At 44.2% G+C, this 14,818-nt stretch overlaps 1 non-coding gene across 1 annotated transcript; it reads right to left on the bottom strand.

The window, feature by feature from the left end:
- Nucleotides 1-866: 866 nt before the first annotated feature.
- Nucleotides 867-941, bottom strand: Trnat-ugu. The gene has a single exon. It is a non-coding gene; the product is annotated as a tRNA-Thr (tRNA).
- Nucleotides 942-14,818: the final 13,877 nt, after the last annotated feature.

Here is a 14,818-nt window from a genome sequence, read left to right as displayed (position 1 = left end):
AGAAGGTAAATAAAATGAAACGTAAAGTTTTTGACTAGTTTAGTAATGATGCGAGACTGACGTATATACTAAATAAGTAGCTTGCTGACCTACTGCAAACCTCGTGTTCTTTATTACACACTGCTCAGTCCCAGAGAGCTGAGCCTTTTCACAGGTCCGCTGTGACCAGTTAGGCTGCAGCTTACTGTGGTGCACCCACGACGTGGCCCGGTCTCAGGAGCAGTGCGACGCGGCCGTCGAGCGCTGCCGGTACTCTGGCCGTGCGCAACGCAGCTACGCACGAGACGTGACGCAACCTCCGTGCCAGAGACGGCAGAAGTAGGGAGGCTTGCGCAACTGGCAGCGCCGCCACTTGACCGCCAGCCGGGGATGCTGCAGATGCGTCACGGGAGCCGAGCAGCAGCGGTGACGCGCCTCTGTGGAGCCACAATCTCGGCCGTGAGCTCGCTGATACATGGGAGGGCTTCGCATAGCTACACTCCGTAAATTGGATCCGATTAACTGCAACCGACAAATGAAGCAAACAGCTTCATACTCTTGACAGCCACTTTTATACGTTCGTAAACACTTTAACATCTGGCGATGCTGTGACGGTTTGAACGTTGCCAATTTGAACTACAGGTCTGCTCACAGAAGATAATGAGTCAGTTGGTACGTCGGAGAGAGGATGGGACATATCATCACGGAAGAACCGCAGATAGTTCAGGCACTGCAACAGTCGAACCAGTCTTCTGGTTGATGACTGCTTTACCTTAATACACTGACGGAAAAGAAAGCGCAAGATCAAGAAGGAAATAGACTTATATACTAATACCTTCAGCTGCTGACGGGCGTTGATATATATCAACGGGGCAGGTGAAAATGTGTGCCCCGACTGGGACTCGAACCCGGGGTCTCCTGCTTACATGGCAAACGCTCTTTCCAGCTGAGCCACCGAGGGCATAGAGGATAGTGCGACTGAAGGGACTATCTCGCTTACGCCTCCCGCGAGGCCCACATTCTCACCTTTTCTGTCCACATACTACATTCGTAGTGTCCCTACCCAACACACTCACTACTCATGGAAGACATTCTTACCAAGTCCCGTAAGAGTTCGGGTAATATGTCTGCATCCGCATAGAAGAAGAAGATCATGGCCGGTATTGGCAGAATTATATACTTATATGGATATGGTATCTGTTCTTTCGGACATTCAAGTTTCGCCCCAGTTACTTAAGAGGATGCAAATCACGTTTGCCTTAAATACACGACGTAACGATCGTGACCGCTTGTTACCTTTGAGATCGGAGGAGGTGTGTTGATGTTAGTCAAGAATGCCTTTAAGGCAACAAAGATGCCAACATCAGTACTCACAGAGTTTGAACAAGGTCGAGTAACAGGACTACGAGAAGCTGAACGTTCCTTCTGCGATACTGCAGAAAGACTTGGCAGGAATGTACCCACTGTACACGATTGCTGGCAGCGGTGGTCAAGAGAATGTACGGTCGTAAGAAGACCGGCTCCGGACGACCACGTGGCACTACCGAAAGGGAAGACCGTCTTGTTCGACGTATGGTTCAGCACCATCGTACTGCATCTCCAGCAGCAATCTGGACAGCAGTTAGCACCACAGTGACTCAACGAACTGTTACAATCAGTTACGGTACTTCTAAGTATCACTCCTACCAAACGCGCCGTAGCAAGAATTCCACTGACCCCAAAACACCGTCATTTGCAACGTCAGAGGTGTCAAGTGAGAAGTTGTTGGAGGGTAGGGATCTGAAGAAAGCTGGTTCTACCTTGGAGCCAGTGATGGCCATGCGATGATTAGGGCCCAGTTGAGGGCCTGCAACCAATCTGTCTGTGTGCTAGACCAACTGGACCTACACCTCGAGTTATGGTCTGGGGTGTGATTTCGTACGACAGTAGGAGCACTATCGTAGTTATCCCACGCACGCGACTGCAACTTTTGTGCGTCAGCCTAGTGATTCGACGTGTTCTGCTGCAATTAATGAACAGCATTCCAGGGGGTATTTTCCAACAGGATAACGCTCCTCCACATATCGTTGTTGTAACCCAGCGTTCTCTATAGACTGTTGACACGTTGCCTTGGCCTGGTCGATCAGCAAAATGGTTCAAATGGCTCTGAGCACTATGGGACTTAAAATCTATGGTCATCAGTCCCCTAGAACTTAGAACTACTTAAACCTAACTAACCTAAGGACATCACACAACACCCAGTCAGCACGAGGCAGAGAAAATCCCTGACCCCGCTGGAATCAACCCGGGAACCCGGGCGTGGGAAGCGAGAACGCTACAGCACGACCACGAGCTGCGGACGTCGATCAGCAGATCTATCTTCAATCGAGCACATTTTGGACACCATCGGACAACTCCAGCGACATCTACAACCAGATTGAACCGTCCCTGCATTGGTCAAACCAAGTGCAACAGTCGTGAAACTCCACCCCACAAACTGATTTGCGGCACCTGTACAATGCAAAATATGGTCGTTTGTATGCGTGCATTCAACATTCTGGCCTTTACACCAGTTATTAATGTACCAGCATTTCATATTTGCAATGGCTTATCTCGCATTTTACGTTAACCTGTGAACTTCAATGTTAATGACTTAAATATGTTAACCTAGACGAATGAATTCCCGAAATTTCATTACTCTACATTTATTTCTTTTGGTGCTGTAATTATTTTCCGCCTCAGTGAACATCTAATTTGCTTGTCTTAGAGAAGATGTATTTCTATCTGTCGTTGACGTGAGTGATCAGTATTTGTAAGTGTAATTTAGAGTACTCTACAGATCGTGCTTTCATGGAGCTACCTAGGCTGGCCGATGCGGTAACTAAGCTGAAGACCACTGAAATAATATCGTGTACTGTTTGTTGAAATAAACAGCAGTGAGGCGCACAAAAATGTGTAGTATTATAAACATGATGTTATGTATTCACGTAAAAGTAAAGAGAGGAAGAAGCATTTTATTACTAGTTAATCCTTGGGTAAGACACTGAGTCACAGCGCTCTAACGGTATCCACCAAGTGGCTTGGTGCCAACGACGACAAGGCTGTAGGGCTCGCAATACAGGTCAAGCGGTGCGAAAGACGCCTGTCGCGTGACAAAACTGGTAGCACGTGCATTGTTTATACAGGCGCTCGTCCGCTGTAGAAACTGCCTTTACCCTGTCGATATCATGCCAGAGGACATAAACAAAATTTCCAATAGAAAGCATACTAATGCTTTTGTTTCCATACGACAGACCATTTGGGTGAAAATAATAAGAGGCATGCGATGACTGTTATACGATATGTACAACAAGAAAAATGGCAACAAATGATAGGAAGATAAGTACTTCTAGTTAAACACTATTGGAGGAATATAAGGAAGAATGTCAGGTAGGAAGAAAGAGCCACTGAGAAGGAAAAAGTTAAACGAGTAGTACAAATTGACACTAGCGAAGGATGTATTTTTGATCATCAAAAATCTCTCTGAATGGTGCGTTAGTCCCAAACTGGTGAAGAAAATCTAAAATTGTTTTTTTGGAAAATCGTCACTTATGGAAGTGAAACATGTATGGTGGGAAAACCAAGGAAGGACTAACTGGAAGCAGTTCAGTTGTGATATTTGAGAAACAACTTAAAAATTAAGTGTATAGACAAAAAACAAAATGATTATATATTATGACACAAAGGCAATCGAGATTCGTAGGATAAACGAAAATTTGGTGGTATGTACCACTGTCCCCAAGAATAAGTCTAGAAATGTAAAACGTGTTTACAGCCGAATGCACAACTCTCTAAGTGAATAGCTTAACTCCACAACATGTACTACATAAGATAAATGAAGAAACAAAGTTATCTGAAAGACTCCGGTTGCGAATTATTCTTCCCCGTCTCTCAGATTACCAGGAGTTAGCATGAAAAGTGCTTTACGAACTACACAATAAGCGTCTTCAGCGAACTTCCTTCCGCAAATATTGCGCGGAGACAAGTCTGCGATATCCAGAACCTAGAAGTCTGTCCCTGTATCTCTATTCTGTCTCCCTATAAATGGTTATACCCGTGTCACACTTTATCCCCGATGCACTATAAAAAGTATTCATAAACAGCTATGTGACGCGGAATTGACCACTAGATGCCACTAGAGGCGGATCCGGTATAGAGAGTCTGTATACAGCGAGAGTGGCCATAGGTGAAGTTGCCCGTGATTGGTTGATTAGCTTTGGCACCATTTTTCTGCCAAACGTCTCTCGCGCTTCCTATGTTCGCCGTGCTTTTGAGTTGAATTGAAGTTCAGAGGACTTTTGGAAAGGATTAAAAGGTATTTCAATTATTGAAAGACTTGTTATGCGTTGTGCATGCATGTTCGATTTAGTTGTATATCGTTTTTAGTAAGTAATTAGCGTCTGCAATGTTAAATACGAGTTGAAATAATGAAGCGTTTTGTGATGAAGTCGGTAGGCCTACATGTTTGAGGGAAACACGTTAGTAATTGTACAGTATTGTTTTTGACATTTGTAATTCGTTCTGCAAACGTTCGTAAACGATGCCAGGTTGTGGTGCATTTGGTTGTTCCAATAGAGGCGAAGGTGGATTTCGCATGTTAGCGTACCCATGCAATGAAGAAAGACGAAAGCAGTGGGCAGTCGCAGTCAACAGGGCTGACATAAATCAAACAGGAGCCTTGTGGAAACCAACCTAGTACTCTTATCTATGCGAAGTAAGTCGTTTTTGCTTTTTACTACATATAAAACAACTTGCAACATACAGTTTTTAATAGGCCTACTTACTGTGGGGTAGAAGGGATACGGTAGTTTTCTTGTTATATTCCGTCGTTATTACAGTAGCCTACATTTAACATTACCTGATTTTTGTAATCTTTTTCGTTTCTTATCTACGAGAGGTATCAAAGTCGTAAGCAGTTGTTTACTTGTGACATGCAAAAAGTTTGAAGACGTGACAAGAAGTACTAATACGTCTCACACTTTCTGCATGTCACAAGTAAACAACTGCTTACGACTTTCATTCATCTGACGTAATACAGTTGTGCGTGAGATGTACTGCTAGGTGTCAGTATGTGGAGAACAGAAGACCTGGTGCTTATTTAACTACCCACATGCCACATCAAAGGGATTGCAAACTTACTTCTCCCACTACGGCCTTTCCTTTCTGGTTCAAGATATTTGTGATTTTCTGAGTAGCAACAAGGGAACACTGGCATCATTCATTGACGGACCCCTTCCTTCCGCGCCATCTTAGTATGCCGTTTGGGATGGCCTCCTGAACGTCAACGATCAGTTGTAACTGTGGCCTTCTTTCCTTCCGACGGGCAGATTGGCATCAGCGGTCCTCATATCACAATAAATTACAAAAGATAGGGATTTTAATACATCATTCTAGATGAAATGTGACGCTAAGTTCAGGTAATGCTTGATAGCCCAATGGTGAGTTCACATACGCAGGGTGTTTCAAAAGCGAAAGTCAGTATTCAGGGATATGACAGGAATGATCATTCTAAACGGAAAAGTCAAGCAAATATGGGCTCTAAAACGCATACCTTAAGAGCTATCTGAAATTCTGAATCTTCGATACCGTGACGCCAATTTTTTCCACTGCAATCTCTTTGCTTTACATATTTTGAGAGGTGGTGATATGGACGGAAACAAGAAAAAAAAGTCTAGTAAATATGTGCTCTAAGATGCATACTATAAGCACTTGTTCATTAGAGGAGTTGTGCTTCAAACTAGCTAAGATGAGTAAGTGCTCAAAGCTCTTAAGGTATGCGGTTTAGAGTACGTGTTTACTGGACATTTTTTTCTTGTTTTGATGCATTCTACCACTTTCTAAAATATGGAAAGCAAAGAGTTTGCAGTAGTAGAGAGCCCATAGCTCTTAAGGTATGCGTCTTAGAGCCCATGATTACTTGACTTTTTTGTTTAGAATGATCATTCCTGTCATATCCCTGAATATTTGAATAGTGACCATCACTTCTGAAACACCCTCTGTTTACAACACATCTCACCCAGTGCTAAGTCCCAAGCTAGAGGTGACGCCTGTATATAAGAAAGGTAAAAGAACGAACCCGCATGATTGCTGACCAATACCCTTAGCATTGCTTGTTGCAGAATTCTTGAAAGCATTCTGGGTTCGAATGTAATAAATTTCCTTGAGGCAGAAAAGCTTCGCTGCACAAATCAGGACGAATTTTGAAAGCATCGCTCATGCGAAACTCTTCTTATCCTTTTCTCACATGATATCCTGCGAGTTATGAATAAAGGGCAACAGCCAGATACCATACTGCTAGATTTCCGGGAAATTTATGTCAAGGTGCTTCAGTGCAGACTGTTAACGAAGGTCCGAGCATACGGGTTTGGTTCCCAGATATGTGAGTGACTCGAAGACTTCTTAAGTAAGAGAATCCAGTATTTCGTCCTCAGCGGCGAGTGTTCTTCAGAAACAAGGCTATCGTCGGAAGTGCCGCAGGGAAGTGTGACAGGACCGCTTTTATTCTTTATATGCATAAATGATCTGACGGACTGCGTGAGCAGCAATTTAAGGCTGTTTACTGATCAGGCTGTGGTGTAAGGGGAGGTGTTGTCGTTGAGTGACGGGATTTATAGTTAGTGTGATGGGGCAGCTAACTCTAAAAGTAGCGGATGAGTAGGAAAAACAAATCCGTAATGCTCGGATGATGCACCAGCAGTGTCCTGGTTGACACAGCCACGTCGTTTAAAGACCTAGAAATAGTGTTCAAAGCTATATGAAATGGAGCGAGTATGTAAAGACTGTGTGAGAGAAGGCGAATGGTCGTCTTCCGTTTATTGGGAGAATTCTAGGAAGGTGTGCTTCATCTGTAAAGGAGAACGTATATCGAACGGTAGTGACATCTGTTATTGAGTACTGCAACCCTACCAGGTTGGATTAAGCGAAGACATCGAAGAAATTACTGGTGTGTTCGATCAGCTAGAAAGTATTACACAGATAATTCGTGAACTCAAATAGGAATACCTGGAGCGAAGACGTTCTTTTTGCGGGACAATATTGGGAAAATGTAGAGAATTGGCATTTGAGGCCGACTGCAGAACGATTCTACTGTCGCCAACATATATTTCGCTTAATGACCACGAAGATAATATGAGAGAAACTAGGGCTCGTATGGAGGCTTACAGACATTCATTTTTCTCTTGCTCTGTTTGTCTGTGAAGCAGGAAAGGAATTAACTAGAAGTGGTATGTGGTTCCCTCCGCTATGCACCGTATGCTGGCTTCCAGAGTATGTACACTATGTAATCACAAGTATTCGGAAATATGCAAAGACATACGTCTTTCATATTAGGTGCATTGTGCTGCCACCTACTACCAGGTACTCCATATCAGCGACCTCAGCAGTCATTAGACATCTTGAGAGAGCAGAATGGGGCGCTCCGCGGAACTCACGGACTTCGAGCGTGGTCACGTGATTGGGTGTCACTTCTGTCATACATCTGTACGCGAGATTGCCACACTCCTAAACATCACTAGGTCCACTATTTCCGACGTAATGGTGAAGTGGAAACGTGAAGGGACACACGTACAGCACAAAAGCGTACAGGCCGACCTCGCCTGTTGACTGACAGAGAGCCGGCCGGTGTGGCCATGCGGTTCTAAGCGCATCAGTTTGGAACCGCGTGACCGCTACGGTCGCAGGTTCGAATCCTGCCTCGCGCATGGATGTGTGTGATGTCCTTAGGTTAGTTAGGTTTAAGTAGTTCTAAGTTCTAGGGGACTGATGACCTCAGTAGTTAAGTCCCATAGTGCTAAGAGCCATTTGAACCATTTGACTGACAGAGACCACCGACAGTTGAAGAGGATCGTAATGTGTAATAGGCAGACATCTATCCAGACCATCACACAGCAATTCCAAACTTTATCAGGATCCACTGCAAGTATTATGACAGTTAGGCGGGAGATGAGAAAACTTGGATTTCATGGTCCAGCTGCTGCTCATAAGCCACACATCACGCCGGTAAATGCCGAACGACACCTCGCTTGGTGTAAGGAGGGTAAACTTTGGACGATTGAACAGTGGCCGGCCGCGGTGGTCGTGCGGTTCTAGGCGCTTCAGTCCAGGACCACGTGACTGCTACGGTCGCAGGTTCGGATCCTGCCTCAGGCATGGATGTGTGTGATGTTCTTAGGTTAGTTAGGTTTAAGTAGTTCTAAGTTCTAGGGGACTGATGACCTCAGATGTTGAGTCCCATAGTGCTCAGAGTCTTTCGAACCTTTTTTTTTTTTTTTTTGAACAGTGGAAAAAGTTGTGTGGAGTGATGAATCAAGGTACAAACTGTGGCGATCCGATGGCAGGGTGTGGGTACGGCAAATTCCCGGTGAACATCGTCTGCCAGCGTGTGTAGTGCCAACAGTAAAAATCGGAGCGGTGGTGTTATGGTGTGGTCGTGTTTTTCACCCCTTGTTGTTTTGAGTGGCACTACCACAGCAGAGGCCTACATTGATGATCAAACTGTTGATGAGCAATTCGGTGACGGCGATTACATCTTTCAAGACGATCGAGCACCTGTTCAAAACGGACGGCCTGTGGCGGAGTGGTTACACGACAATAACATCCCTGTAATGGACTGACCTGCACAGAGACCCGGCCTGAATACAATGGAGCACCTTTGGGATGTTTTGGAACGCTGGTTTCGTGACAAGCCTTAGTGATCCACAACGATACGTCTCCTCAGCGCAGCAGCGCATAAAGTATGTGTTGCCATTCTCCAAGGAACTTTACAGCATATGACTGAACGCATGCCTGCGAGAATGGAAGCTGTCATCAAGGCTAAGGGTGCGCCAACACAATACTGAATTCCATCATTACCGATAGAGGGCGCCACGAACTTGTAAGCCATTTTCAGCCAGGTGTCCGGATACTTTTGATCACATAGTGTAAGTAGGTGTAGAGTTCTAAGAGAAATATCGAACGATTTAAGAGAGTGTAAGGTAGTCTGTGAAGGAAGAAGTTCTGAACGCCATTTACACCGCACCTCGTGGATTCTCTTCAGGAATGGTGGAGTAGAAATCCTGTTAGTCGACAAATCAGTCTCGTCGAGATGAAAAGGATCTGAAGAATATTCTGTAGAAGATCATAGTTTCGTCGAATAGGTTTTTGTGGAATATATACGTATTACGTAATGGGTTAGAGAGACCAGAATAGTTGTATACCGCGAATGGGTGACGGAGGCGGGCGACTGTACGTCACAGTTTCTCTAGTTGCATGCTGATGGTGACAAACACCTAGTGAGAGATAAACAGGCCACTGCAGTGCCCTCCGCGGGTGCTCGTCGTCGGTCAGGACAAGTTCAAACCAGTTTGGGAGCGAGCGGACGCGACCGGTTCAGTTATCGTGGCAGGCGTGGAGGTGGGCATTCTGCATTCAGTGCGGCGGGCGCCGGGCGACGGCTGACAGCTCCGGCTAACACCCTCGTCTGCGAACAAGAGCCGGTGGGCGCGGACGCGCTGGCAGCGTGCTCGCGTCCTTGTGTGCGGCCCCCGCCATTCATTAGACACGTCTGGGGGAGCTGCGCCACGTGGCCGACGGCGAGCAGCGCAGCGCGTCTCGTCCGCTGACTTATACCGAACCACGGCATACGAGCGTGTGAAGCTTCCTTTTCCGAATGTACACCATTTTCTTACAAACCATTGCCTGTAGATGTAGTGTCATTTGTGCCGACGTCAACATCACAAGCATCTAGATTTTATTTTACTCGTGTCCAGAGTATAACACACAGATGTAGTGTTCTGGTGGTGGAAAGATTTGCCCCTGGAATATCTTCCAACGTTGCCCAGGGTACGACTGATCGTTTGAGCATCTAGATAATTGCCAACGTTGCCCAGGGTACGACTGATCGTTTGAGCATCTAGATAATTGCCGATCTTCATGTGTTAGTCTCGCAAGATTCGAGGTGACGCATCGAAGGACTGGACGAAACTTGTCTCCTCAGTATGTTTATGGAACAGCACGAGGAATATATATCACCACCACATGAGAAGACGATGTTAGTTCATAAGCTACGATATCGATGACTAACCGCCCATGCCAGTACACAACTGAGCGACGTACGGGGCGAGAATGCACAGTGAATTCGTAGGTCGTTGCTTTTTAAAATGCTACACTAGTGGACTTTCTGGGGACTTTATGCAACTACATCTGCCACAAAGGGGCAGATGTAGATCACCCGAGGATCAACACCCAGTGTGTTCATCATTTTCACGTTAATTATTACCTGTACAGTTACATTACGAAATTGTAGTCCAGTATGTGGCAGAAGGTACATATCATTTTACCACATACTAAGGATTTTCTCTTCCGTAGGCTGTGTACTGGAAGAATGTCCATTTCTCTAAATTGTCTAAGGTTTGCCTTTATGGACGGACCTTAAGGTCAGCAAGGATGTTGTCTTTTATTTTCCGGCTACGATACCGCGTGCTTCGGCACAAAACAAATTGCAACATACGTCAGGTAAGGTGGTGTGAGTATAGGATGACCTGCTCTCCCGTATTTCCCGGGATCTCCCATATTGTGACAACTTTTCTTTAATCCTCCGGCTTCCATATCGAGCGCCCGTTTCTTCCATTTATTTCATCACCGATCACTTTTATTAATCCCGTGAAGTAGGCTGCTGTCGATCGTTCAAATTTCCTGGCCGACAGATATCGAAAAGTTTTCGTGTAATAATCGATATTTTTGTCGATATGCAGTATTTCTTCTGTTTATTCTACGGAAAGAAGATGGTTTCGCTCGATGGAATGATAGGAACGGAGAAAGAATGGCGCAGTGTCTAGAGTAGTCGTGAGAGGGAAAATGTTTACTTGTTTCTGGGTCAGTATTGTCAACCAACGGATCTGCTCGCGTCGTACCGTTCAGCAGCTATGATTCACATAAGATAACCGTCTCTATTGACCGCACTATCGACAGGACGGTAACACTAATCTTCCTTCCTTCCTTAAATATGACACGGGTGTAGGAGTTCACGAGAGTGGATTATAGAGGCGTACGTTTTTAAACACACTCCTTACATTATTTATTTATCAATTCTCACACAACGCTACGCAACGCATAGCAACGAAAGAGCCAATACTGATAGATCGTGGCAATCGAAAACAGAGGACAGTCAACACGAAATTTCCGAATTGTGTAGTCTTCTTCACATTTTCGTACCTGGTATACCAATCAGCGTTCACGTGTATCTTCATTTGCTTCTAAAGTGAATCAGTTTTCACCATGTGCTCTCACAGTGAAAACGATTTATAAACTTCACGAAGCAAGAATCATGCTGTTCTTTAATTTATACCACAAATGAGTCTCATTACAGGCTTTTACACTCTAAAAACTTTCTCTAGGTTTGTGGAGTTACAACAAAATGTGGTATCATATGTAAAAGAAATCAAAGTAAGCCGTTTTTTTTTTGTATTTATATCTTCATTGTGACCCGTCGCAGCCCGTCGCAAGAACTTGTCATGTAGTTGCACAGTGAACATTAATTGCGACTAAATATCATTTAAACTTCCCTTAAAGTCTCGGTCAGAAGTTGCTCATAGCCCTTAAAAACCACGATAAAAGTGGTTGGTCGACCTGCGTGCACATTACGTGTGACGAGGAGTCAATATTTCAAGGGATTAGAACAGTTTTATTAACGAACTCCAAATGTTTATTCACTTAGCGTACATACGTGTCCGCAGTTTGGTCATTTGGGTTACGAAAAATGACTGAACTTGTGCAGAGCTTCTAGAGATTCTATTCGATGCGTCTTACGTAACTGCCTCTCAAGACTTCGAATCACCTCACCCTTGATATTTTCCGCTGTTTCTGACTTTTGAAGAGGATATGCTATCTTAATGCGTAGCGTGTGAACAACAAAGTGACTCGCTTAGCAACAACTGGCGCTATCTACCGTATCGGCAATTATCTGACAAGCAGAAAAGCCAGACGGACTATCTGTCGGTGCTGGTGGCAGTATCCACAAGATAGACGGATTTAGGTTTGTGTCTGCCATGTAACGCCACAGCAAATAGCCCATTTGCTGTGGAACGGCGGCTCGACGGGAAGCACGGGAGAATGCTATCAACTGCGGAATTAACATCAAAGCGTGTTTGCTGCCCGGTGCGAGCGTTCTTGGCTCGGCGCTTTACGCAACCCGGCATTTAGTAACAGCCTTATTTGCACTCGACTGAGAAACGTGTGACGAGCTGCCGGTAAACAACAACCAGAGGATGGCGGCAATCTGGAGCCTTCCGGCTAATGAAGGAGGATGAACTCTGCCTCCGCGACACAGCGCCACCCACTGAAACCAGACATGTATACATTGCCTTTAAACCGACTCGTTCCACATAATTTCGATAAAAATGGTTCAATTGATAGATGAACATGTAGCCAACTAACAATTTTACTTCACTAAGATGGATACCCAGAATACTTCTGTCGCCGACAGACTCATTCTATGCCGCGTGGGATTAGCCGAGCGGTCTAGGGGCTGCAGTCATGGACTGTTCGGCTGGTCCCGGCGGAGATTCGAATCCTCCCTCCGGCATGGGTATGTGTGTTTGTCCTTAGGATAATTTAGGTTAAGTAGTGTGTAAGCGTAGGGACTGATGACCTTAGCAGTTAAGTCCCATAAGATTTCACATATATGAGACTCATTCTATACCCCCACCCCCTAACCCTCTGTCTACCAGACTCTTTCATTGGCGTTCCTCATCTCTTCTTACATTTTCTGATCTCTTCATCTCGGCACACTTACAACACCCAGCATTCTCGATACCTTTTTTTTGTAATAGATGTTTCAAATTGTTGCTCTGTGATCCGGGCAGAGCACCGTGCTTCCAGCGCCAAGTTAGCTATTCCACGATGTCGTAACAGATCCCCATCAACCTGTTTCCTGTTTTGGTAATAGTTGTTCCTTCCAAGCCTATATTTTACAGTATTTCATTATTACGAACTTTACAAGTCAACTTTTACCGTCCTGTTCTCTCTAGAATCACATTTCAAGTGATTTCAGATTCAGATCTTGTGGTTAATAAAAGTCCCTATTCGACAACTGAAAACAGTTCTTTTGCTGAAGAAAGCTCTCTATACTTATTAGAATCTGCTGTGGGTGTCTTTTCCGGTTAACCACGGTCCACATTGGACAACTGAAAAGAATTATTTTGTTGAAGAAAGCTCTCTTTCCCTGTCAGAATCTCCGTTTGGTATCTTGCATCTTGCCTGCTTTAGCCGTCATGAGTAATATTGTTTCATATATAGCAGAATTATTTGACTTCTATTTTCCTTCCATTTTCCTCACTTTCATCGTCGATTTTTATCATTCTCAAATTCTGTTATGATAATTACATCAAGATTTCTTTCAACACACGCTAATTTTCGGATACCAGGATTATGTGGTACACTGGTTTCAGTCAGGGCCGTTGCTGGGTGTTTTGCCGCTGTAGGCGAGAACTGAAAAATAACGTCTCCCTTTTTTACTACCGTTGCTCTCTCCGACGGCACAACAATGCAGATCTGCTGTTATAGTTTTAATCGTTAAACCAAGGTTACCAGATCTCCTCATTTTCTGGGTACAATCGTCCTAATTTTAATGAAATTTCCCAAAATACCTGAAATAGGGAGAATGTGCTTTTGAAAACGATTTGATGTTTTACTTTTTTATCTTTTTCATTTTTTCTCCTCGTTTGCTCAGTTGTTTCTTTTCTTGATTTAAAGTTACTTTTTTCCGCCCTTTGCATCCCATAAAATTTTGTCACCCTAGGCGGCCCCCTAGTTTTGGATAATGGTAGAATCGGCCATGATTTCAGTTACTCTTGTAATTTTACTGTTCTCCTACCTGTTCTTCACTTTCTTCACAGTATAAATCACACGGTGATAAATCGTATTTCTGTATTGATGCTTTCTGTAACACGAACTTTTCTGGCTTCATTGTCCACTTAAGTTTGTGCATATTTATTGATTGTTTTACTTTATCCCAGTTTTATCAGTATATGCATTAACTCAATCCGTTAGACATGTGCAGAGTCTTTCTGTAGATATGCCAATATTACGAAAATATTCTGATTTTTTCTTACTAGCGTTATTAAAAGCAAGGTCAGCAGTGTCACTTTTGCTTGTTATGAAAACAAGCTACTCCCTAGTTTTGCTATCTTCCTGTATGTTGACTTTTTTTTACAATTTCGAGTTTAATAAATTTTAGCCCTTTATCAAATGGCTTAATAGTCCCTATACATCCCACCGGTTTTCTTAATTCTCACTTCATATAACGGACTTTTGCTGACCAAAAAAATTGTTCAAATGGCTCTGAGCACTATGGGACTTAACTGCTGCGGTCATCAATCCCCTAGAACTTAGAACTACTTAAACCTAACCAACCTAGGGACATCACACACATCCATGCCCGAGGCAGGATTCGAACCTGCGACCGTAGCGGTCGCGCGGTTCCAGACTGTAGCGCCTAGAACCGCTCGGCCACTCCGGCTGGCTTTTGCTGACCCTTTTTAACTATCAATAATATAGTTCAGTGCACCGTGTAGCTCTTAAAGGGTCAGTGGGCCAAATCAGCCTGTTTTTATTCCATTTTTAGGCTTCGAGAGAGCTTTATTCGTAAAATAGACGAAGTATTCGAGTCTCATTTATCTCCTTCCTTCTGCGTTAGCCAGAGATAAAGCAAGCTACCATTAGCAAATGTAAACCTGACAGCAGTATACCCATTGTGGTGCATGAGACAGTCTCACATTTTCCAGTAGATGAAAGTGGCTCTTTTGTGAACGTATTTTCAATGAGACATGGTGACAACAAGATGTGT

This window comes from Schistocerca americana, chromosome 1, assembly GCF_021461395.2.
Source record: "Schistocerca americana isolate TAMUIC-IGC-003095 chromosome 1, iqSchAmer2.1, whole genome shotgun sequence".
Taxonomy (NCBI): domain Eukaryota; kingdom Metazoa; phylum Arthropoda; class Insecta; order Orthoptera; family Acrididae; genus Schistocerca; species Schistocerca americana.
Note: the sequence above shows the minus strand (reverse complement) of the source record. Positions and strands in the feature narration are given on the sequence as shown.